This window comes from Rattus norvegicus, chromosome 14, assembly GCF_036323735.1.
Source record: "Rattus norvegicus strain BN/NHsdMcwi chromosome 14, GRCr8, whole genome shotgun sequence".
Lineage (NCBI taxonomy): Eukaryota > Metazoa > Chordata > Mammalia > Rodentia > Muridae > Rattus > Rattus norvegicus.
The window spans coordinates 39,782,348-39,806,853 of NC_086032.1; the positions used below are offsets into that span (position 1 = coordinate 39,782,348).

The window sequence follows — 24,506 nt, forward strand, 5'->3', positions numbered from 1 at the left end:
CTTTCCAAGTCTTGGCATTGCAGAAGAGGATAAAGGAATGTTGGCCTTTAAACTAATTGGTTTATAGCACCTGGTTAAACCGTAAGGAGCGAACATACATCAAAAAGGAGCATCTTTGACCTAAGGATGACTTACATTTTCTTAGCCCCATCTTGTTATCAGCCAGCTGCAGCTGCTGTGTCTATTTTGCAACTGCCAGGGACATTTTGTGATTTTTTCTAAGACCTCAAGTATGGGGACCATTCTTCTCTAAGGGCAAGTTAACCTAGAATGGAGTCTTACAAACAAAATGGAGTTTATTCTGCTACTCTAATCCCTATAGTATTCATAAGCTACTGTGATATGAAGTTAGTAAGGATCATTTCTCACACCACACTCCTCAGCGCACACACAACATTAAAGCTCCTCAATGTCTCCACTTATGCGATCCAACTAGAAGGCAAAAGGCAAGAGAATCTTATGCATTCAAAGGTAATGCAATCATAATAATCTTCCACTTTAGATCATGGAGCAAGAGATGACGGAAAGTTGGCTGAAGAGGCTAGATATGCTTAGCAGAACAAACAAGATGCCATCTGCAATGGCGATTAGTGCATACATTTCTTTTCAAATTTAATATGTATTAGCTTCTGTAACTCTGATATTTATCTGAGTAGTTCATTGCAAAGATATTTAAACTAAAACTTACTTTTAATATTCCATGCTGGAAGTACAAGTTCAGGTTTTATAAGATAATGCATATCCTACATTTTTCTGCTTTCAACATTGTAGAAAAATGTAACAATAGAAGAAGAGAAGGATGGAGCATTACAGAAAACTTCTGTTGCATAGTGACACCCAGTGCACTGCTCGTTTCTATACCTGTGTGGTTCAGTAGATAGGGAAAATCGATCATACAAACACACACACAGCACAAACTCTAACATGTGAGAGCAATCTATTGAATAGCAAGGGCTATTCAAAACCTAGCTCATACCTCAATAATACAAATAAATTGCAAATAAGTTTCTGTGCCTCTCCTGAATGATGCTTGTGACTGACTTGAATGCTGAAGAGACCCAATGGAGGGTGAGATCTGTGAGTTGGAAAGCACATCCGCGGAGGTAAATAATGGCCAGGCACGAAGCTCTGATATCCATGAGCTCTTGTTTCTCTGTCTCCCTCTCTTGCTCTCTCACTCTCTCACTACCTCTCACTCTGTGTCTGTGATTGTGAGTGTGTGTGCATGTGTACATGTGTATCTTTATGCCATCGAAGTGTTCATGCCCAGTCCTAATTCTAGATGGAACGCTCAGTACAGATCACCACTGTACATTATTCTCCCTCTTTGTTCTACCTACAATGAACACTCTCTCGTCCATATTCATGCGTTTTGATAAGGCATAGCAGTGACTCACAAAGAATCCTCTTCTAAATATCTCTTCTGAGATTTTTTTCAAATGTCTTTTATACTTTCTCATATATTTGCTTTCATAAATTTACTATCGGAAACCAGACTCAAAATTATTAAAATTGTTTAAAATTTGTGTCTTGTGTTGCTCAATTCCCACCATGCATATGTACATAGTCACCAAGTGATACCAATTTAATAGAGTATTTATCTGCTATCCTAACTAAATTATATTCCTGAGAGCAAAGTTGAGTGCTTTATTGTTGACTGTGTACTCTCAACACTTAATCCTAGATGTACAGGTGTATTACATATTCAGTCAACTTTGTGATGTGTTTTAGCTTTTTGCTCTAATATCTGCACACTTTCATGTCTACGCAGCTAATTGGCCTCAAAATCAAAGTGTGCCTGCATACACACAAGTCATTCAGTCATAGTCAAATGCATATCTAAATCATGCATTCCAATTCTGGTGTCTGATATGTTTATGGGTATATGTTTCAGGAATGGCACAATGAATTTTAATGTTTTTGTGAATTGACTTGTCAGAAAGCCAGGTCATTGATCATCTTTATAATTCCTGTAATGAAGGACTCTAACTCATGCATAAAGGAAGTTACAGTTGCTGTCACAGAATATGATCAATCATTTAAGAATTAATTTCAGTTAAATGCTCACAGATAAATTAGATCACTTTTGCCATTTGAGTATCCGCTTTGGCTCATCTCTTTTATGACTTCCCTTATCTTTTTGAGAGGCTTGTAAGCTCGCTGCCTACAAATTTGACTCAGTAAAACAGACCATTTGAGACACACTCAATTGTTCACATCTTAGGGTAGAAAAAAAATCATTAAACTGCTCACCAATTGAACGTAATTTAGCACCCTACGAGCTTACCAGGCAACACGTTTACTCAGCCTAATGCACTGTGCTCTCATTTCTAGTAACAGAAACCAGCTGCTTTTCACAGTCAATAACAATTTACAGATAAAAATCAATCCGTTTTACCGAACTAGATTGCAGAACACCTTATGAGTATTTATGTTGTAACTTGATTTTTTCTTTCCACAAAAGCAAAACAACCTTTTAAAGCAATACCAATTTGTTCAAAAAACTTACAATTGTTTTCCTTTTCTATGATTCTTAACTAGAACTGCTGTGCTAGACTTCCACATACATGTCTCCTCCTTAATTTGCATGAAAAAAGGCAAAGTGTCTTTAAATATCTATATATTTCATCCTGCCCAAAACTCAAGTCCAAGTCGATCATAGACCACGACTTAAAACTTCTGATTCTGATAAAAGAGAAAGTGGGGAATAGCCTTGTTCTTATTGGAATGGGATACAACTTCCTGAACAGAACAGCTGTATCACAGACACTAATATCAACAATTAATATATAAGATCTCATGAGACTGAAAACCTTCTCTTAAGAAAGAACACCATCACTTGGACAGAGCAGCAGCCTATAGAATAGGAAAAGATTTTTACCAACTACACATACAATAGAGGAGTAATATCCAAAATATAAAAGAAACTCAAGAAACTAGATACCAAAACCCCAAAGAATCCAATTTTAAAATGAGGTATGCATCTAAACAGATTTCTCAATAGAGAAATCTCAAATGGCTGAGGAACACATAAATGTTCAATATCCTTAGCCATCAAGAAAATGCAAATCAAAAGTACTTAGAGATTGTATTTTAAACATGTCAGAATGACTAAGATCAATAACTCAAAACAAGAATATTCAGCAAGGTGAACACTCCTCCATTGCTGAGGAGAGAACAACCTTGTATAGACACTATAAAAACCAGAGGTTTTTCAGAATATTGCAAATTAATCTATCTCAATACGCTGCTATATCATTCTTGGGCATACACAAAAAGGGTGCTCCATTATAGCACAAGCTTGCTCAGCTACGTCCATTGTAGCTTTATTCACAATAGGCAGAAATTCAAGCTTAGATATTCCTCACCTGATAGCTGGATAAAGAAAATGTAGATTCATTTACATTACAGAATATTATTCGGCTGTTTAAAAAATGACATCATGAGATCTGCAGGCAAATGGATGCAACTAGAAAATACCATCCTGACTGAAGTTTCCCAGACCCAAAAGACAAGCATGGTGTATGTTCACTTTATTATTAGCTGTTAAGCAAATTATAAACAAGCTATAATCCATACACCCTCATCCCCTCAAAAAAATTAGGTAAAAAGGAGCAGGGACAGGGACACAGATTTACCTTGGAATGGGGAAATAGGTTTTGCAGGTGAATTGGTGTGGGGGTTGGTGTTGTTAGAGCAGGAAGATTAAGGCAGGGACATAATGGAAAGAGTATGTGGTGAGGGATGCCTGTGATAGGGAAAGTTTTGGGGTTGGTGTACAACTGTAGTGCAGTGGAAAGTTACTAGTAGTGAGCCTAGTGAAGACTTCAAGCAATGGAACATATGAGCCTGAACTTGCCCTCCCTTGCAGTTAGACAAGGCTCCCAATGGTGGGACTGGGTTACATTTTGTTGAATAGTTAACTGAGGGGGTCCCATGGAGATCTTCAAACAACTCATATTGATGACAGGACAGAGGGTTGCTCTGTGCAAATACAAAGCAAAGCCCCATCACCTAGAACATCCACACAGCTCATTTTGTAGAGCAGTCAATCTGGTGCCTGCCTGGGACCTGCAAACTTATGCTCTTGTTCTTTGATGTGCGAAGGGAATTTGCAGACTATTTTAAGACAAATTGGGCACCAAACTAGCCACAAAAACCTCCACCTGCAATCTGTCCTGCCTGCAAGTTGTGCTGGGATACTGGTGACACAGAACTTGTGGGAGTGGCCAACCAATGTCTTATTTGATTCCTAAGCTACAAGGAGTAGTAGACAGATGCTCTACACTGCCTGGATGGCCAGGAACAGAAGACTCAATAACCAAGAAACCTAGGGTAGAATTAAAATAAAAAATAATTCCTGATGATATTCTGATATCTACCACTAGTTATCAGACAAGCTTCCTCCAGCAGAGAAGAGCAATGTAGAAACACACAGGCAAACATTATGCAGAGAGAAGTCTATATGAAGGTACACATCAGCCTCACCCCAGGTCATGACGAGGAAATCCCAACTGAAGACAAGCATGGAACCTGAAGGGAACTGCACCATGACATCTGTATGTATGTTATAGCTCTTAGCATTGTGCTTTTGTGGGGCTCCTGTGAGTGAGTATGTCTTTGATTCCTTTGCCTGCTCTTGGGATGCTCTTCCTCTTGTTGGCTTGCCTTATCTGGTCTTGGTATGAGGGTTTCTACCTTGTTTCATTGTGCTTTGTTCTGTTGTGTTTGGTTGTCTCCTAGAAACCTGCTCTTTTCTCAAGGGAGACAGAGGTGGGGTGTATCTGAAGGAGATGAGAAGTTGTAAGGGTTTGGGAGGAGTAGAGGGAGGGAAAAATGTGTTCAGAATATATTGAACTAGAGAAAAATCAAGCCTCAGTTAAACAAACTTATTCCAGTACCAAAAATAAAATGGGAAAAACTTAAAAGTACTCCCAAATTATAAACCAAAAACCATCTAAAATATAGAAAACTAAATCTAAAAATAAACATTTAAAAAGTCTGAAAAACTGATAATCTAAACACACAAAAGACAAAACCATAATCTAAAAATTTAATAGCCTAAGTTTTGACAAAAACAATGAGGAATAAATCAGTCAACATTGGTGGTAGTAAGCACAATGTATTTTTTTTTATAAAACACAAATGTATTCCCTAGCCTTTCCTGGGTCTTTACAGTCCCACATGATTTTGTCATTTTAGTGTGTATATTTTTATTCAATAGTGTGTTTTCCTATTAATGCTGAATATAGGTACATGAGCCTAGGGTCATAAACTAGTGTATAGTTAACCTAACAATTCCTAAGCATTCCTAAGCAGAGGTGGCATCTCTCACAATAGCTGTGGCTCCTCAGCTGTTTGGCCTCCTGAGTCCTTGCCCCACTACATCTGCCTCAGTGAATCTTGTTCTAGGAACCACAACTGCTGTTAGTTCCTAAATGAACATTCTCGCCATGTGCAGATGAGTTTCTCTCAGCTGTCCTCCCCACCTCTGGCTCTTACAATCTTTCCGCCTCCTCTTCCGCAATGTTCCCTGAGCCTTTGGGGAGAGGATTTGTGATATAGATGCTCCATTTCAGGCTGAGCGCTGAAATGTACTATTGTACTTCGTCACTGAAATAACTACAAAACAGTGGACAAAGAACCTTTCTGCCCAACAGAACATCAACAATTGTTTCAACATCAACAATTCTGCCCATTTCAATCTGTCCCTCAAAAGAAAGGCACCTATCAATGTAGACATTACAACATTTATACTTATCAGTGATCTAATTTATGGTCTATATTATCCTATTTCTGTTTTATGTTACGTACCCTGTTGGTCTTTACCAGTACTGTTCTTTTACAGAGTCCCAGCTCCACTTCTGCTTTGAGTTTTCTGACTTGACTGTTCTATAAACTTGGGGTAGCTCAGGCAAACTCTGCTCAACCTGCAGACTGTGCTATGCAGTATCTAACAAATGTTCAGACCTTGTGCTTAATCCCTTTTCCCATTACTGTTAGAATGCTATGGCAGTCTCTGTGCAATCACTGGAGACTCTTCCGTAAACTCCCTATTAGAGCAGTTTTTTTATAGAGTTCCTGGTGGAGGTCTTTTAGCCTGCCACATCACACATTGTGCTGTTGTTAACAGTCCCAGCAACAAGTCGAGTCCGTGATAAAGGAAGTTGGATGGGCTTGATCAGTGGATTCTGAGGACTATACAAGAAGCTGATGAAGTAATATAATATCTGTTCCTTTTGTTTCCATAACTAGTCACTGTTTCCAACATGGATTTTAGGCAGTCATCTGATCCACAATTGATGCCATTTCTTTTCCATTTTTCTATAGATGCAATACTGAAAAGAAAGGAAAAAGCATAAAAATACTAGTATTTGATTTCTTTTAGTTTTGATAGTTCCAAGCTATCTTAAAATATATATTTTTACAAAATTTGTTAAAATTGGGCAGAAACTGAATATGGTAGTGTTTAAAACACCTGGTTTTGATAAGTTTACTGTATCAGAAAGCGAGTTCTTAAAATTGAATGAAATTTCAAAGGTATGCAATAGCTGACCTAGCCTGTACAAGCCTCATATTTTACATAGACTTTTAATGAGCTCTTTCTTACCTTTGCTCTCATTCTTTGTGTTGGTGGCAACGTATAGCATTTATGAATCAGTGATTCTACAAGACTGTAGCTGCTTGCAAGGTAATTAAACAGAGAACGCATTTCAAGTCTGAGATTCAGCATCAGAGTAGCAAAGATAGGAGGACCCAAAGTTGGGTGTAAAGCTGTGAGTTCTCAAGAGTGAGTCTGCTCATTTGCTTTTTTGTTTTCAATGAGATCAAATGAATGCACTTTGTTTTGGGTCCTCTTGGTGTTCAGGAGTCAAATGAACATGACCAGAGTGCCACTTCAATTAGGTTGTTGAAATAATGCTTTATGAAGCAGCTTCCGAAGAAGACCTGGAGAACTACATACCACACATTAAAGAGTGAGTTAATAGGTCCTGGTTAAAAATAAAAGATGTTAATGACTTTGGAAAATATGAGAACCAAAATATCTTTAGCTCATTTTAAGATGAAGCATATCTGATAAAGGAAAATTATAAAATAATTATTTGAGTGAACTTTTAAAAAACACTTGGACATATGAGGTACATATAGTCATTCGAATATAAAGGAAATCACCAAAATATAGGTTTTATCTCTTAGGTATTTGTAATAAGGCAAATTGAGTCTAGGGCTTAGAGCTGATAGGTAATCTCTACTACAGAATTACATATTCATGCACAATATGTGTATTCACAAAGGGTAAAGTAAAATGGACAAAATAGTACACTTCAGACATACTTCTAAACATTAGCCCGAATTTCAGTTAGCCTGGTTAAGTTTGAAATATAGCAGAGGTTTTAATAGTCAGTTCTCACTGGCCTTAGATAGTAAAGTTACTGTATATCCTTATTCTCAAACATAAAAGCTGAGTACTAGCATGGATTAGAAGTCAATTTTCTCCCTCACTCTGTGTCACAGTGGGTTATTATGCCATTAGTCATGCAAGAGAACTTTTATATCTTATTTCAAATTATTCTTAACTAAAATGAGACTCAGTCACAGGCACTGGTGATCAGCTGTGCTGTGTTTGAGTCAGGTGGTGCCTCGAACGTTCCAGGTGTTTGCTGTCTTGCTAACTACAAATTTAAAATGAGAAGGAGATAGCAGGCCCACAGTTCTATGCCTAGTTTCTCTAATTGAGAGAACCCCCAGTCTCAGTATAACATCCTAAAAACCATAGGTCATAGGTGCAATGCAAGGTAAAGCTGGCCCAACATTACCTGCCAGGCTCCGGAGTCTCCGTGAGGGTGCTGATTAAGAAGCAGCAGTAGTACCACCCAGTTATAACAGAGCTGCACATCATGATATTGAATAGCACCTCCCCCACCCCAGTTATCTTGTTAACCCAAGTCATTACGTTAGATTCAGAATCTACCTTATCATGAAGCTACTTGAGGAAGAAGAGTTAGTGCCTCTCATCTGTGGGCAGTGACCCAGAGAGAATGGGACCAGGGGTATTTTCCCATAAATATTAGGCAAGAGACAGCAGGTCCACAGCTCTTTGCCTAGTTTCTCTAATTCAGAGAATTCCCACTCTCAGTATAACATCCTAAAAACCATAAGTCATTGATTAAACACGGTGGTAAAGCTGGCCCAAGACCACCTGCCAGGCTCCGGAGTCTCCGTGAGGGTGCTGATTAAGAAGCAGCAGTAGTGCCACCCAGTTATAACAGAGCTGCACATCATGATAAGATTGAATAATGCCCCCCCCCCATTATCTTGTCAACTCAAGTCACTGGGTGGATTCAGAATCTACCTTATCATGAAGCTACTCAAGGAAAAAGAGTTACTGCCTCTCACCTATGTGCAGTGACCAGAGAGAAATGGGACCAGAGGTATTTTCCAACAAATATCATGCAGACCACACCATTAAGGTACCTAGACTTAAAGCCAGGTAAGATTATCATAGATTTATAGAATTAAAATCATAGACTTTGGGCTAAGAGAAAATTTCACCATTAGGATAAAGCTTGTTAACCACTGTGGGTATTACTAATTTCGTTTCCCGGACTTTCTGTAAGTATACAATACAGGTATCTCAAATATGGCTATGGGAACTTTGGGCGTTTTCCTATACTTTATGGGTATGGAGAGCTTATTGTTCATGGCAGCCATCTTTAGGCAGCTTTAGGAGCAAGCTCACTGAGGGACGCAAGAATCCTACATGTCTTAGAGAAGACCTGCAAAGCATCTCAGTTGTGTATTAACTGTGAATCCTAAGCTTAGACCAATATTGAATACAATCATGTAGTATTCATATAATCCAAGGCCATGGGACATTACCCGTTCATTGGATGAGGCAGTCCCTACCAGAACCTGTAAACTGGCATGGGCTTTGTTTAACATAATATACAAGACTCTTTACTAAACAGGAAATGTAATTAAACAAAGGCTTCTTACAATCTATTGGAATGCTAACTACAGAGGTGGTATAGCTGTATGACCCAACTAATAGACCCGTCCTTCTGGAAGTGACACTTTTCTCCAGCATCAAAGATTCTACCAGCTTCAATCTGCTCATAAAGAGGAAGGGAATTTAGGCCAGATGATGCGTCTGCCAAAGGACTTCTCCAACTGACTTTCATCTGTGCTGCATGCAGAAGACCATGCCCACTCTACCACCCACCCACCCACCCACCGCCATCCCGTTTTGCCTGCTCCCTGTATCACCTCAAGGAGATTCTGCCAGCTTCAATCTGCTCATAAAGAGGAAGGGAATTTAGGCCAGATGATGCGTCTGCCAAAGGACTTCTCCAACTGACTTTCATCTGTGCTGCATGCAGAAGACCATGCCCACTCTACCACCCATCCTGCTTTGCCTGCCCCCTGTATCATCTCAAGGAGAAGCAGTGGGAAGAGGGCCCAGTTTTTTGTTTTTGTTTTTTTTTTTTTACTCTATTGTCTACCATCTTGGAAGTGACTTCGTCAATTTCAAAATAAACCGTCGCCTCCATTGAAGATCCTGTAGCTTTCTCTCTTCTTATAAGAAAGAATGAAAGTGGGCCGGCCTTTAGGACTTCACTATCTTCATCTCGAAATACCAACTGTTGCAAAAGAGGAGGCCAGCAGTCAGGACAAAAGGCCAGGAAGCAGTTACTCTGTTGTTCTTTTGCGTTCACGGCACCAGACCACGCCCAGTTTCTGCCCATCAGCCCAACCGACAATAACCGCTCTTTGCTTTGCGTCATCTCAGGAAAGAACAGTGGAGGAGCGGCAAGGGGCACAGATGACACTGCTTAAGAGTATCCTCCCCCAACGGACATGCACGAGAAGGCCTGCAACTTTTATGCTGGACAAACACAAAGGCTAGAAAGAATAGCCTTAGAAAAGTAGGAACTGCAGTTTGAACTTTGTCTGCCTTCCCAAAAATACCCTCCTTGGTTTCAAAACAAAATCCGCACCACACCCTGTCTACAGCACAAGTGGAGGGAGAACACAGAATTGACAGTTCCCAGCATCAAGACCTAAGGGCATTTTCTTTTGATAGAAATCTTACTAAGAAAAACCCACTAAAAGCAAGCACAAAACTGAAAACAAACAGACAGACATGCTACCTCAACCTAGACAAAAATCTTTCAGTCCTTTCTTCTTGCAGCAAATGACTCTCCTCAAATGACTATATCCAGTATTTGTCAATGAATAATATACATTCCCTATGCTTGGCTACATAAGTGACTATTTGGAATTAACATACAAAAATGGGAAAAGTAAAATATCAGCATGCCATAGAACCATACTTTTTGCTTTTCCTCCTTATAATTGCAGTCGATGTTGAAATGTGTAGATCAGTACCATAAAGGCTTTGGGAAGTTACTATGCTGTTTCTATACATCCAGCCACAGTTTAGGAAAAAACGTTCCAGATCTTCTCTAGAATATCAAAATTGCTTTTTTGTTCTTATAAAATCAGAGTCAAACGAACATTCTCTCCTCTGACTTTCATTAAGTGGCGATCGTTCTCTCATAATAATGCAATGATATGACATCTTATTTCCATTTGAAATCTATGCAAACAAACCAATTACATAACATGTTTTGTAGGCTGCTTCTTATGTATAGATTATGATCCATCTCCTGGCTGCACAGCAGAATTATGACTTAGCTTCTTTACATGAAATTATGAGTTTAATATATCTTGTTTGTGCACTGTGAATTCTGGGTACTGCCTTCCCACTCAGTTTTATTCCAAAATATTTTTGCACAATACTCTAGCCACAGCAAACTGACTCTCATCTGACAACAGAATGATAGATTTCAAGTTAGAATACTAATTGTGATTTTCTTTTCTCTCCAGAAAGAGAAATTATGCACAGCCTAGAGTCAACTCTAGGCTCTGAACTAAAAGCTGAAATACATAGCAGCATTTATAGAAAGATACTAATGATACATATCTGTGATGATTAGGTCTCTAGGGAGAAAATCTACCCTGAAAGAATTCCTGTCACTGTAGACTTCCAATTCGTAGTCCTCATGAAATATTGACACGGTTTTTCAAAACCTGTAGTAATATGGAGACACACCATTAATAATTAAGATGTGCTAGATGTTGAGCAATCTTACTATTTAGCTATTATAAAAGTGTATATGCATAAATTCCACATATACAGAACATCATAATGTACACTTGCAAAACAAAAATTAAGGGTTGCTTTATGATTTCTCACCCCATATTTTCAATTTGGCTACCAATATCAAGAAGGGTGAAAGGTCTCATTTCTCAAACTTTTGCTCCCCATAACACAAAGTGGTTTTCTCTGCATGCAACATTTTAAATGTCACCTGAGGCAACTTTTCAGAGTGACCCATAGCATGTAATGAGCCATGAGACAACTGCCAGATGGTTTATGGGTTTATTCATTACCAGACAAAAATCACAGTTCATTAACAAAAGGGGGAAAATACAATCAAGCAGGATTGAAAGCAGAAGACATGCTTTGTTAACAGACTTGAAAATCATGAAATTTTTCATTTAGGTTAATAATTAACTTCTCTGTACACCATTTCAGACAAAAAAGTCCAGTAAGTTAATCAGGATATTAAATGACAGTACAAATATATCTTCTGATTAAGTCTTTAAAGTGGCAGACTAGAACATTCTAATATACGCGGATATTCAGCCAATCATCAGCTTTCCACATGAATGACCATGTGCCATTGCCCTTAAAGATATTATGATCAGCATAAAGTTAGGAAAATATAAGTTCAGACATTTTCTTCCTTCCTTCCATCCTTCCTTTCTTCCTTCGTTTTTTCCTTCTTTGTTCTTTCCTCCTTTTCTTTTTTTGTCTTTCATCTCTATAGTCTACTATGTCTTAGAGTTAAATTCCCTTTACAGCAGGAATACAGGGCCTTCTACAAATGTTAGTGTCACATGTTAAAAGAGCCATTTGCATATCAGATAGAGGGCACCTGCACAGTGTCCTCACTTAAAGGAGTCACCAGTTGTTATGTGGCTTGAAAAGTTGGCTAAGGAGCTTGAGCTGATTAGTACAATATGCTTATTCACAAAGACACACCATTATCATTAACTTAGAAGCATAAGCCTATCTCCTAACAAAAGGCACTTCTGAGACTATTCTCAAGTATTTCATAGAAGATTATTAGGAGAAGAAAATATCTTAATTTCATTCCATACAAATCCTTGTGATAAACAGACAGAAAGTGGTTTATATATTAGGATATGAACAATAAGCCAGGCAATACTAATTTGAAAGAATCCTGTAGAATACTTCAGTTAAGGCAAAATTAGAGTAATAAGAATTTAGTGAGTCAATGATGCTCACTAGATGCAGAAAGTAGAAAGAATCGGAAAATCAATATTGTAAGATGAAGGGCCTGAAGATAAATCAATGAACATACACGTCTGGGTTCTGTTTGCTTTGTTTTGTTTTTTGTTTGGTTTTGTTTGTTTACTTTTGTGATGATAGTGTTACACTGCAAATACATGCTAAAGTTAAAAGAAATATTTCAGTTAAAACAGTGATATGTGATTGTTGAAAAGCTAATTGAGAGCATTTGCTGCTAGTACCAGACAGCCAAGCTGACCAGAGAAAAGGAAAGGCTTAGCTCAGGCAAACAGCAGAATCAGTTTGTGCAGGGCCCTGCCAGCTCCACCGAAGAGCACATTTAGAACAAAGTTGTTGTTTTATAAGGCAGCAAATGGAATTTCAACAAACTAAATTGTAGTAGGTAAGAAGAACTTCTTAAAAGTCGTCCACCTTTTCTAGGAAGAAAATCATGAGAGTGCTCCCCTTAAAAAGGAGGTCATGGGATGCTGTGGGGTGAGTGGGGAGTAGTAGAGGGTTGATGTGTGAAGGGGGTAGGCAAATGGTTTGGTGGGGGAGCACCCTGTCAGAGGCAAAGGGAAGGGGGAGGTGGTGAAGAACTCTGGGATGAGAACAGGAAGGAGGGCAACATTTAGAATGTAAATAAATAAAATAATTTAATAATAAAAGGAGCTCCTGCCTCTTGCTTTTATTTCTCCATAACATGAATCTATGAACTCAAGAACCACAGTCTAAGATGAGCTTTTGATAAATTAATAACATTTAATGAGGCTGACAACAGAGGAGTCTCATTTACAGTTGTAATCAACTTATCCGTCATGATATATCACACACAGTGATCTAAACTACTCATGTAGAGGCCAGACCTCAGTTCACCCTTAATTTATCAAAGATCAACCTGAGACTCTATCACTATAAAGTAAGATTTACCATCCACAGGTGTTGTATGAGTTTTGTTGGGAAGACATGGACAAATGTTTCTTGATCCTTGGCACTGAAAGGCCAAACATACTCCATCTTGGGACCTACCTCCATCTTAAAAGAAAAAAGTAAATAAATAAAAACAGCTGAAAACTTGACCTGAAGCTAAACCCAAGTTGTATCTACGTACCAGGAAGGACCCCACAGCTTGTTACTCCCTAGCTATTTCCTAGCAACAGTTAATCAAGGACTAGTCTGATTGTTTCAGATGTACTTTCAGACTTTTCTTGATTGTATACGACCTTGCTTCAGAGTCACAATAGACTTTCAATTAGATACTTGCCAGTCTGTACACCCCTCACTTGCTCCCATTTTCCTATAAAACCTTGTCTGAAGAGAGTTCGGGCTGCTTAACCAGTGGATACAGTTATCAGATATACCTTACAGGGACACTTAGAGACTAGTTAGTGACAGTCAACTGTATCTCCAGACTACTTAGCTCAGCATGATTGACAATTCAGAAACTACATCTCTAGATTCTCCTACTCAGCAGTCAGACAGTTTAACCAGAGTCCCCTCTCACCCAGCAATTCTGCTGCTAATTCGATCACCTTATGAAGAGGCCTTGTTAGTTTCAGTAAATTCACAAGTGTCTTCTTGAGTTTTGTGAACCATCTCCCCTGTCTAGAAAAGAAAGTTGATATGGAGGAAAGCACTGTTTCATTGGTGGTGACAAAGAATCCTTTGAGTGGAATTAGAGTAGTGATTTGTGGGGTTTACTGAATGCAATCCTAGGCTGAAATAGTTTTGTTGTTGTTGTTCCTGTTGTTGTTCTTGTTCTTGTTAGAGGACTGAAGTCAGTCTACAAAGAGTAGCCCTCATACTAACAAACAAGGAACAAACGTGTTTCCAAACAATAAAATTGAAATCACTAGCCCTCCATACATACAATGCAACAGTATTAAGTATGAATGTAATTACAGAAAAACCCGGTTCCTGAACTGAATATCCACCGTGGAAGAATATAGATAGGCTGAATGCTCGAGAAAGGTCCTACTTGTTCTCCTCTACACTCTAGTTTTTTTTTTCTTCTGCAACAAAACACATCACTTTGAGGACTGCCATGTTGTGCTGTTCATGGTACACTCTGTCTTAAGACTCTTATGTGTCTAAAGAGAGTTTCCCTTTCAACCTTATAGACAAAAACCTTATCTCATCCTTTTTTGCATCTGTAGGAGTTTGTACTCCTTTCATTTTGACAGATGTTATCATATATTATATATTATATATATATATATATATATGTCTATCTCAATAAAAATAATTAACTAAGCTTTGGTCAGTTATGTTTTCATTAGAAACAAAATATTTAGGCCAGACATCTTGTCCCATAAAGCTTTCTTGAGATGACTAATCACTCTTTCACTAAAAAAGATAGTTTGAAAGAATAGTTAAATACATTGCCTTTGATATACCACAATTTTAGAGAGACAGATTTTAAATGACTGCTGCAAATCACTAAAAATGTTCAGTAAGCATAAACATTCATTTTTTGTGAGTTTGAAAACATTTCAAAAATTTCAGTTATCTATGTATAACAGATGGTTCAATTTGGTTTAAAAGTTCAGTGTGTTGGGCATAATTGGTAGTCAACAGCTAGGTAATGTGACTGGGTTGTAAAAGCATACAACACATGAATAAAACATATGTGTACAACTACATAAAAAAATAGTTACTTGTTCCACCTGGAATAGCACAGACCGTTGAAATGTTCTGGTGGTACCATTTGCCTGCAAACATGCTTCTTGTTGACTCTTTGTGAATTCAGGACCCCTTTTGTCTGAAAACAGTCAAATTTCTAAATTAACTGAGCTCTTCACCAGCTTCCTGGTAAACAAGTGATTTAAGGGAACCTAGAGCCGAAAAACTCAAAAATAGATACAGAAAGCCAATTAGTTGGGTCTCCATATCTCTCCCTTCATGGTAAGAAGTAATGTCAAGAAATACTGATTATATGTGTTTGTATTCATTTTGGGTGTTACATAGCTCATAGGAAAAGAAAAATACTTGTAAGATGATGGGGCTTTGGCAAATAAGTTGATAAAATAAGTGGATATTAAATGAATTATAGGGCAAATATAAGATATGAGAAAATGACAAAACAAATAGGTCCATACTAGCAGTCATTTAGTATTCTCTTTGTATTCTGTAGTAAAGTTTTTGAGACTTCAAATAGCAAGATGAGGTACTCAGATTTACAGATGAAGAGTTAATTTCAGACAAGGCATGCATCTAACTTTACCTAGCACCTTGTGATGGCCCCAACTTAAAAGCCATAGACGTTGTTTTCAAGTCCAGTGCTCTAATCTAGACTTCATTCACATTGCAAAAATAATGAACTACAATTTTATTATTAGATTCATAATTTATTACAGGATAATATTTACTTTGTCTTTCTCCAGAGTTTAAGTAAATAAGTCTGTTGGATTGAACACTCTTCACTTTACAGTAAAGCACTAATGGAGAGATAATAAGAAATCAGTGAGGGCTTGGGGATTTAGCTTGGTAGTAGAGTGCTTGCCTAGCAAGCACTAGGCCCTGGGTTCGATCCTCAGCTCTGGAAAAAAAAGAAATCAATGAAAATACTTCAATAAGAAAAAATGGATTAAAAATGATGTTCAAGCAAACCAGAGAAGACAGTGGAGTGTAACTTCTGTAGATACTACACTCATTATTTCCTGACAGTAATTTTTATTTACATGTGGGAAATAACTCTCCTCCAGGCTCCATAGAACTCACGGCCAGTCGTATGACAAATTTCATCTTCCAATTCTTCTATTGATATACCCTTAGGGAGCGAGTATGCCATATAATGCACAGTATAAGAGATAGAGGCAAGGAATTGAACTCTGCCTGAGAGGCAATTTCTGCAACCCAGTTGCTACTATCTGAGCCATTGCTCAGTTAGTTTAGAACTATTGTGTCTCAGTTTTCTACATTAGAAATAAAGAGAAGTGATATTCTACCTAAAACAATTGTATGGATAATCAGATGTTACTGTCAGGGAAGGGACAAACAGAAGAGTTGATGGAATGCCTTATTAAATCGTTCATGTTGCATAAATATGCACATTCATGTTTTCTATCATACACCATGTGCTTACATACCTACATATACATTTAAACACATGTACATATATATATATATATATATATATATATATGCACAAAATAAACATTCCTTCTTACCTATCTACACAGAGAACACACTGAGCTTTCTAAGAAAAAGCAGAAATATTCACTTGGGTATTCTGTCCTTATCCAGCTTTCTTAAATGTCACCTTGCTCTATAACACCCCAAATTTCAAATATACCCTGCTTAATATAATTGCATGCTAAATTGAATTATTGGGACCATCAGCTTATAAAAATAAGAAAATATGTTTAATTATTCCAAGAAGAAGTCACGCACTATTTATAGCATAGTATTAATGTGAAATCACAAATTCATTAATATATCTATTAAAATTCATCTCCAAAGTTTGAGATTTTGTTTTTCTGTTCATACTAATCCAGCTACAAATGGTGTCTAAAGAAGAATCTTAAAGAACTTCACATTTTAGGAGTTCATGATAACTAATGTAAAGGAATTAAATTAAAGTCGGTGGAACTGACTCTTCCATAATGATCACAGTTTTAATTAATCATCACTGGTATTCAGATGATGATTTTCATAATTGGAAATGGCTACTGCTGGGTCATAATAAGAAAATAAAAATCTTTATTCAGAGAAAAATGGAGCCTTGTCCAGTTATAATGACCTGAAGAATAAGGCTTTCTCTACAATGCATATTCTCATTACATACACGGTAATGGAAAATTAAGTTTCAACGTTCAACAGCTAAACTCTGCCTGGCACTTCTTCTCATTCTCCTCCAGTCCTTCCTCCTTCTGGGACTTTGACCTCTGGGTCTTGGAAACATGCAGTATATATTGAGATCTTTGATCTCATTAACATGTTTTGCAATTCATTTTTCTGTTCCCATCTAGTTAAAATAGATTAGTACTCATATATATTAAGTTACACAACCCAGGTCAGTGCACTAATATATTGCAAGTCATAGCAGGCATTTAATTTTGATTTCATTTAGTTATTTAAAAATTGGAACAAAGTGACCTTGAGATGTTATTCTATTTCTTGCACCTTCGGCTGAATTAATCTTTAAGTAAAAATTACCAGTATTTTTCATTGTTAATAATTTTCTCACAGCAGCTCCAGACTATTTCTTTTTCCCTTGACCATAAAACACTCATTAATTAGGCTAAGTGTACTGGTGTATGATAATAATTCCAATACTTGGGAATGCCAAGGTGGAATGATTGTCACAGTTCAAGACTATCTTGGTCTGCAGAGTAAAACCTTGCCTCAAATAAAAACAAAAAGTCCATTGATTTTCTTAATTTCAGACTTTCAGACTTTTTTTATTTCTAATTATTTTATTTCTTGTACACTCTTAGGAGAAATGAATGACTTCATGGCATTAACCTCATATTTTACAATTAATTAGTGTAGATTAAATGTAAAAAATCAAGAAATTTCATTGTGACAATTATGTTTTCTACATCATATATATATATATATATATATATATATATATATGTATATATTTATGAACTTGAGTATTTCTTATTTACATTTCGATTGTTATTCCCCTTCCCGGTTTCTGGGCCAACATCCCCCTAAACTCTCCCCCTCCCATTCTATATGGGTTTCCTCTCCCCATCCTCCCCCCATTACCACCCTCCCCCCAACAATCACGTTCACTAGGTGTTCAGTCTTGGCAGGACCAAGGGCTTCCCCTTCCACTGGTGCTCTTACTAGGCTATTCATTGCTACCTATGAGGTTGGAGCCCAGGGTCAGTCCATGTATAGTCTTTGGGTAGTGGCTTAGTCCCTGGAAGCTCTGGTTGCTTGGCATTGTTTTTCATATGGGGTATTGAGCCCCTTCAAGCTCTTCCAGTCCTTTCTCTGATTCCTTGAATGGGGGTCCCGTTCTCAGTTCAGTGGTTTGCTGCTGGCATTCGCCTCTGTATTTGCTGTATTCTGGCTGTGTCTCTCAGGAGAGATCTATATCCAGTTCCTGTCAGCCTGTACTTCTTTGCTTCATCCATCTTATCTAGTTTGGTGGCTGTATATATATGGGCCACATGTGGGGCAGGCTCTGAATGGGTGTTCCTTCTGCCTCTGTTCTATACTTTGCCTCCCTATTCCCTGCCAAGGGTATTCTTGTTCCCCTTTTAAAGAAGGAGTGAAGCATTTGCATTTTGGTCATCCTTCTTGAGTTTCATGTGTTCTGTGCATCTAGGGTAATTCAAGCATTTGGGCTAATAGCCACTTATCAATGAGTGCATACTATGTGTGTTTTTCTGTGATTTGGTTACCTCACTCAGGATGATATTTCCACGTTCCATTCATTTGCCTATGAATTTCATAAAGTCATTGGTTTTGATAGCTGAGTAATATTCCATTGTGTAGATGTACCACATTTTCTGTATCCATTCCTCTGTTGAAGGGCATCTGGGTTCTTTCCAGCTTCTGGCTATTATAAACAAGGCTGCTATGAACATAGTGGAGTATGTGTCTTTGTTATATGTTGGGGCATCTTTTGGGTATATGCCCAAGAGAGGTATAGCTGGGTCTTCAGGTAGTTCAGTGTCCAATTTTCTGAGGAACCTGTGACAATTATTTAAATGTGTATCATATACTTTGATCACAATTACCTCTACTACTTCTGAGTGTGTAGATAGTTTTATTTACTTGATATCATCACCTAGAGGTTAACTATTTCTCCATGGGCCACAAAAGTCCATTCTTGTTTATGGCCAAATAAAATTCTATCATGGACATAGTCCATATTTTCAATCTCAGAAATACTAGATTTTGTAAAAATTAAGAGTTTTTAAAAGAATTCTTCCAGCTACTTCTTTACCCTACTTCTCCTCTTATCATTCTCAATTCCATTCCAAAAAAGTAACCTGGGCAAATATGTCTATAAATTTAAGAACACTCCAATGCTGAATAATTGTTTGGTTCACAAAGATACAAAATCGTAAAACAAATAAAAATGAAAATGTCTTCAAATAATGCCTGAAAGATGAATATTCCTTTAATCTCTGGTTGCATCAAATTTCCCAGGCATAGAAAATTTAGATATATTTTACTTTCAAAAAGGTAAATTGGGTGGAATGGTGATAATTAAATCACCTACTTATGATACATGATTTACTTTTATGCCCTAATTTATATATTTCTTTTTCTGAATTTCTAACCATTGAAATTTGTGTAAAATTTGAATTAGTAGACAAAACTTAAATAAGTGTGTAGCAACTGACCTTAGCTTATATTTGAGAAGGTCAGACAAGAAGAAAAACTACATTTATAGAATTCTAGTACTTAGGTGTGTGTATGTGTTTGTGCGTATATGTGTGTGAGAGAGAGACAGGGAAACAGAGACTTTATTCTTTTTATTTTATTCTTATGTTCACTTGTACATTGAGACTTACTTCTTGCAGAACTCAGACCTATCCAGCATTGCCTCACTGAAAGTTGTAACTCTTTGTGAGACTGCAGTCACTGTGCTTCCACTGATACAGTAAACCCCACATGTTTGCTAATTAATTGTTTGCTAATTTTCTTAGGTATGTATAGCTAGGAAAATTACATCATAGTATAGACAAAGTTAAGTGTCTATGGTTTTATAAGTTCATAGAACATTCTGGACTACGTGTTTCATGGATATGTGTAGACTATTGAAGGCTTATCTCTGAGATCAGCATCGCCTATGCAGAGTGGTCAGTCCTTAAATTTTACAAGAGCTGAGATGTTCACTTGAGACTCTCTGAACCATAAAGTGTCAGTCAGTATACAGGTCAACTTTTACTCAGAGAAACTTATACAAGGTACGGACTCAAGTATCATACCTTTAATATTTAAGCAGTTCTATTCATATAGCTTGTTGTATACATTGACTCATCTGCATTAGTGCAGAAGTTCATGGACACCACAAGAAAATGTATCCCTTAAAGCTGGAGTTACACACAGTTGTAAGCTCCTGTGTGGGTGCTGGGAACTTAACTGTGGTCTTCTGCAACAAGAGTTCATCTTCTTAAAAATTGATCCCTACTCTCAGGACCATTAATATGACTTTTAAAATGGAAACGGAAAACTCAGGAGCTGAAGAATCCTTACTAAGAAGGGCAACTGTTGCACCCAACTTTGATTTTATGGAGCTGCATCTCCTAATGTATGTTGAGCCATGAACTTTTCTATTTTGTACTTTAAGGACTCACCTTCAAAATAATGTGACTGATGCTTACTTACATATTTATGTACTATACTTTCCAAGCCCCTCTAATTGCAATTTTTTTTTTACATTTTTACCAGTTAGGACAAATTGTAGAGGTATGCTGTTGTAATAACAGCACTCTATTCTCCTCAATTTGACTGGAAGTTTAAGTCCTTATGGTGAGAACTTCAAGGTAATCCTCCCTTGAAGGGAAGCACATGTGAATTGGAATTAGTAGACTTTGCCTCATTTTCTAAGGATGTGAAGAATTAACAATGGAGTAACATCTCCCTTACTTGCAAGGGAGAAGAAAAGCCAGGTTGGCAAAGAATAAAACAACTGTAAACAATGATCTAGTGAGTATTTACTGGTTGTTTGTTCATATAAGGTTTATTTATATCTTCTATCATTTCCTTAGTTTCTAAAAACATTTAATTGTGCATTTAGATGTTTTTGAAGTTTAAGATGTATTCTAATTATTTTTGACTCAAGATAGTACAAAATAGACTTGTCTGCCTAAGACTTTGTAGTTTGAAATAAGAAACCGAACATAAAAGTGTCCAGATTTTTAATATTTATCAGAAGATGCAAATTTTGTGTTTTATAACTTGTACATTAAGTATTTACCAATAAAACTCCTTAAGTAATTTTGCAGAAGCAGAAGCAGGTGTTGTGTGTATGAACTTGTTAGAGTGGGTGCATGTACATGGGTGAGCTATTGTGTGGAGGCACGATGTAGCTATAGGTGCTTTTCCTAAATCACTCTTTGCCTTTATTTTTCACTGCTACTAAACCTGAAATATATGTATTAGACTGGGCTGAAAGGTCAATACATTTCAGGAATCTACTTGTCTCCTCCCCACTACAGTGCTGGAGTTCCAGGCACTTAGCCACTCCTGGCCTTTCTGTGGGAGTCTGGAAACAAAACTGGAGTCCCTGTGAATTCCCTGAAGGCAGTTCAGTGACTTTGCTATCTCCTAGCCCATGAAAGTCATCTTTAAAAGATTTAATCAAATATTTATTTCACATAAAGTTGAATTAAAGCTTCCAATTGTACCTATAGCTTTAAGTAATTAATGAATATATTTCTAAATTTAACATATATTTTCTGTTAAATATCATGTCCTTAAAACTTTCTTTTATAAAAGAAATAATAGTTTGAAATATTTGGTTCGAAATATTTCATTAGCTACAAATGTGTGGTATTTTGGTTTTTTAAATATATATAATGTTATGGCTCTCTATGCAGAAAATGTCTTAGTCAAACACTCTGGCCAACACATTTTAATATTAAATAAAATTTAGTTGTCAAATAATCAGAAATATCAGAAAATTCTCAATTTACTCCTTAGAGGCAGACAAATTCAAAGAATTTCCTATGTAGTTTTTGGAGTGGTAATTGTGAAAGGAATTGTCAAAGATTTTTCAAATTGTTAAAGAAAAATGTGTGGCTTTTGTTAAAAACTGCAAATGTGACTACTCAATGAATATTGGAAATACTGTGTTCTCTTACCTTGCAGAATTTTGGCAATAAATATATAACTATCCAGACTCTTTAAAAACTTACTTTACTGTTATTTAATCTGCCATATTTAATCTATATGCTGTTTTCTATTATCGAGTTAATTAGCCTGTTAAGTAGCCTTTCTCTTCTCTCTGCTATGGGATTTTCATCTCCCACAGGACATGAGCTGCTTCTAATGATGAATTGAAATTACCTGCTGTGGGGAAAAAGGGAAGCCTGCCTTCTGGTTGGGCTGAAAATGTAAAGAGAGGGTCCTAATATATGACCAGAGAGCAAGGACAGGAAGCAATGCCTCCAGGAGGAAGCTGCTTCCTCAGAGTTCAACCCTATAGCCAAACACGGTCCCAGCTCTTGACAGTTAGCATCTGATACTAAATAGAAGCCAGTGAAGAAAGCAAATGAATTTTTATGCTGTTTTTAAAATTATTATTTCTAATAATTTCCTCTTGGAAAACATTAAAATTAGATTAGAAAATAAATGCATTACTGTTGGAAGTCTGACACAGGGAGTGTCCTTAATAAATATTGATGATTTAGTTATTGCAACCAAACCACTACACAAGTTCCTGGATGTCACAATAAGAAATCAAGCCCAAACAACAATAAACAAAACTCTACAAAACTATTTCAAAATTTTAATGTTCTGTGTTTTCACTAAAACCTATGTAAAATTGGTATACAGCATTGCATTCTTAAATTAGTTTTTATAGTACCATTTGCCTCTGAAATATTAATAACTTTAATAAGCTGAGAAGTTTTTACCTAGTGAAGACTATCATGTGCTTTGTGGTGATTTCAGTGGATTCTATTTTAACCTCAGGTCATAGAGAAAAGTATGGAAAATCTTGGTTTGGGTCAGAGTGGCATGACTGGCTTTCATTTCCCAGTGCAATTTCCCAAAGCCAGCCATATCCATGCAGGCTAATTAGGCACCTATATGGAGAGATTTTTTTCTACACCCTGAAAGTCTATTTTCCTAAATGTGTGTTGTCTATGAGGTAATTCAAAGTCACTGGATGGCAGAAATATTTCTATTAATGGATGATTCCGTTAATGCGTCAAAAAAGGAAGTTCTTCATAAGTTGTTGAAGAATAACTAGATGACAATTACCAGTGAGTGCTTCATTAGTGATTGGACTCAAGAAAAATGTGCTTGGAGTGTTTCAGTCTATGAGGGCAAAGGTAGGAGGCAGGCTTTCAGAGAGGAAGCATCAGAGAAATTTTCACAAATATCAGTTCATAAATAAAGGATTCTGTTGGCCGTCTCAGAAATAACCAATACTACATTAGTTATTAGAGATACATGGAACACAAGATCAATATCTCAAAATATTGAATTAAAAGTTAATTTTAAAGCATTTAGAAAACATTAATCATTATGCTTCATAAGACAATGGAAAATTACTCAAGTGTTTTATGGTTTAAGTATCATGCATTTTAATTTGTTGTTTGCATTTAAACATCAATAGAAGATATTTGTTTCCACAGTATTTCTGGAGCAGTTAAGTATTATTTATTAGCCTTGAAAACATTCTAAATTACAGAAACTTGTGAGAATCCCTCAATTTCATTATATTCATTTTTAATAGATAATGGCTGGAATGGTTCCTTTAGCATAGTGGTTCCTTAAAAAATCTTATTTACCTTGTCCATGTTTTTTTTTTTCTGATGAAATAAATAGAAGATTATTTTATGGATCATACTTTCCCCTAAATATTCAATTCAGACTCAGTCACCAGTCCTTGTAGGAGGCAAAATAACAGTTAATAGGTAGGCTTTAATTTTTTCCTGTCCAAATGGAGCAGAGACTAAAGGAAAGGCCATCCAGAGACTGCCCCACCTAGGGATCCATCTCATCTGCAGACATTAAATCCAGACATTACTGCTAACACCTAAAAGCACAGCAGCTAACTAATAAAGATGCAGATAGAGCTAAGCATCAGCCTGAGGCACGGGGACCCCTAAGGAAGATGTAGGGGAAGGACTGAAAGAGCTAAAGGGCGTTGCAACACCATAGGAAGAACAGTAACAACTAACCAGACCACCCAGAGCTCCAAGGGAGCTAAACCACCAACCAAAGAGTACACATAGCAGAAGCCAGGACTCCAGATGCAAAAGTAGCAGAGGATGGCCTTATCTGACATCAATGAGAGGGGAGAGAGGCTTGATACTCAGAGTAGGAAGTGCTAGAAGGGTTAATCAGAAGACGGTGAGGGGGTGGAGGAGCAGCCTCATAAAGGCAAAGGGGAGAGAGAAGACGGGGGATGGGATGGAGGAGATTGTGGAGGAGGATGCCATTTGAAATGTAAATGAATAAAATGATTAATAGGAAG

General features: G+C 37.0%; 1 long non-coding RNA gene across 1 annotated transcript; it reads right to left on the bottom strand.

Moving 5' to 3' along the window:
• Positions 1-5,039: 5,039 nt before the first annotated feature.
• On the bottom strand, positions 5,040-9,219 carry LOC120096600 (uncharacterized). The gene is made up of 2 exons (XR_005493251.2): positions 6,611-9,219; positions 5,040-6,338 (listed from the first exon to the last, which is right to left on the bottom strand). It is a non-coding gene; the product is annotated as an uncharacterized LOC120096600 (long non-coding RNA).
• Positions 9,220-24,506: the final 15,287 nt, after the last annotated feature.